This window comes from Apis mellifera, assembly GCF_003254395.2.
Source record: "Apis mellifera strain DH4 linkage group LG9 unlocalized genomic scaffold, Amel_HAv3.1 GroupUN_174_associated_to_Group9, whole genome shotgun sequence".
In the NCBI taxonomy this organism is placed as follows: domain Eukaryota; kingdom Metazoa; phylum Arthropoda; class Insecta; order Hymenoptera; family Apidae; genus Apis; species Apis mellifera.
Genome location: NW_020555813.1, coordinates 1 through 2,500, shown reverse-complemented (window position 1 = coordinate 2,500; position 2,500 = coordinate 1). Strand labels below are relative to the sequence as shown.

Here is a 2,500-nt window from a genome sequence, read left to right as displayed (position 1 = left end):
ACCATCGACAGTTGATAAGGCAGACATTTGAAAGATGCGTCGCCGGTGCTAGATGACCATGCGATCAGCACAAAGTTATTCAGAGTCACCAAAACAAACGATGGACGAACGGACGAGCCGTCCGCCACCGATTGGTTTTGATCTAATAAAAGCATTCCTCCCATCTCTGAGAGGAATTCTGTTTGCATGTATTAGCTCTAGAATTACCACAGTTATCCAAGTAAATGTGTCCACGATCTAATGAACCATAACTGATTTAATGAGCCATTCGCGGTTTCACCTTAATTCGGCATGTACTGAGACATGCATGGCTTAATCTTTGAGACAAGCATATGACTACTGGCAGGATCAACCAGGGATCTTAGTTTATATATTTTATTAATATATATAAAATACATTTTTTTTTCGTCGTCGGTGCCCCCTCACCGATCGACTATATATATATATATATATATAATAGGTCTTTAAAAAATATTCGAGCACGTATCAAGCATGCTAAACATTTGGTTTACCTTTTAAGAAAAGATAAATAATTTTTAATTTCAAAAAGCGCGTAATATAAATTCACGCTGAGGCATATCCCAATGTTACCAGCACACTTCTTTTTCAATATGCCCCCATCGATCATAATATATCATTTGTCATAGTTTAAAGAATCATACTTCACAATATCATATAAAATATAATATTGCGTTTTTAACAACGTGTTACGAAATATATTATTATCGCAAACGTCGTCTTTCTTCTCTCTCATTTCTCTTTTACAAACTCAAAGCTCATCATACGAAACGTGCCGTATTGCAAGTCGAAAAGAACTATTCGACACGCCCGTACGCCCTAAAGGATTTATAATTAATATCCTTAGGTGTTGGAAATGCCCGATCGCTCGAGGCTAAAAGTTGATGCTCAGTCGTACAAGTACACATGGCAAGCCATGCACACAGGTCACCAGCGTCCCCCTATAGGTCGCTTTGCCGCACAAGAGTCATTCGGTCATAGACACCGACCCGCGGCTCTGCAGTGTGGAGAAAGATCGGTAAGAATCGGACAGAAACAGTCGAGAAATTATTTCCCGAGGAGCGGTGCACTGTATCTCGACCGAGATCGTAGAACAGGCACGCGCTCGACGCTGCTCCGCCCGGTCGAACCGGACCGTCGCTTCTCTTATAGTAACCGAACGGCCGGCCACCACGTCGGCGCCGAACGGGCTTACGCACGGCCGCTTATGGTGCGAAACCGCTGTAGCGACAGACCGAGCGGAAGGTACGCTGGAACTTTGATTTCGATCGACGATCATTATCGTCATACAAACTGGTAAAAAAAAATTAAAATATATTAACAGGACGGTACAAACGAAAGGTAAATAATAGATTTTTACAAAAAAATTAAATTTTTTTTTTCTCGATAAGAAAAGTTACGAAAAATTAATTTTTGATAAAAGAAAAAAAATAATTAACAATATAAAAAATTGCAAGGGATAAATATAAATAGATTAACGAAAAAAAAACATACAAGTTATTAAGTTATTTTTCGAGAAATTAAGAAAAAGTATTCGAGTCACGTCGGTTCGGTGATTCTCTCGTACGCGCAAAGTCCCCCGGTCAGGTCGGTTCGCCCGTTCCATGCGTATCGCGCAAAGTCCCCCGGTCAGGTCGGTTCGCCCGTTCCATATATCCCCATTCATACAATCCAATTTATAATATAATTATTAATTAATATAAAATTTTAACATGAATTTAATTAAATTATTGTATTATTTATAAGCATTTTTTTAATTTTCTATTAATTTTATTGATTATAAATTATATATAAATATATATATATATATAATATACTTTTTTTATTTTCTTTGTAATATTTATTTTTATTTCAAATAAAATATTTATATATATAGAAATATTTATATATATATATATATATATATATATATATATATATATAAAATCATATATTAATATGTAAATATTTATAAAACTATTATTTAAAAATTTTCCAAAAATTATTAATTATTTAAATTTAAGTTAATTTTTTATATTAATTATAAAAATTATATATTAACAAACGTGAATAATAATTCTTTAAAATTTAAATAAAATTAAGATAAAAAAACTTAAAAAATAAACAAATTCCATACGTAAAATTCCATCGCGCAAAGTCCTCCGGTCAGGTCGGTTCGCCCGTTCTATACGTACCGAACAAAGTCCCCCGGTCAGGTCGGTTCGCCCGTTCCATGCGTATCGCGCAAAGTCCCCCGGTCAGGTCGGTTCGCCCGTTCCATGCGTATCGAGCAAAGTCCCCCGGTCACGTCGGTTCGCCCGTTCCATGCGTATCGCGCAAAGTCCCCCGGTCAAGTTGTGGTTCGCCCGTTCCATACATTCCCATTCATACAATCCAATTTATTAATATATTATTATTTATTAATATAAATTTTAACATGAATTTAATTAAATTATTGTATTATTTATAAGTATTCTTTTAATTTTCTATTAATTTTATTGAT

The 2,500-nt window shown here is 35.0% G+C and overlaps 1 non-coding gene across 1 annotated transcript in view; it reads right to left on the bottom strand.

Annotated features, from left to right (window-relative positions):
• Positions 1 to 359, bottom strand: part of LOC113219341 — a 1,923-nt gene extending 1,564 nt beyond the window's left edge. Inside the window, exon 1 of the ribosomal RNA XR_003306369.1 lies at positions 1 to 359. This exon is cut by the window's left edge and continues 1,564 nt beyond it. This is a non-coding gene — a ribosomal RNA (small subunit ribosomal RNA).
• Positions 360 to 2,500: the final 2,141 nt, after the last annotated feature.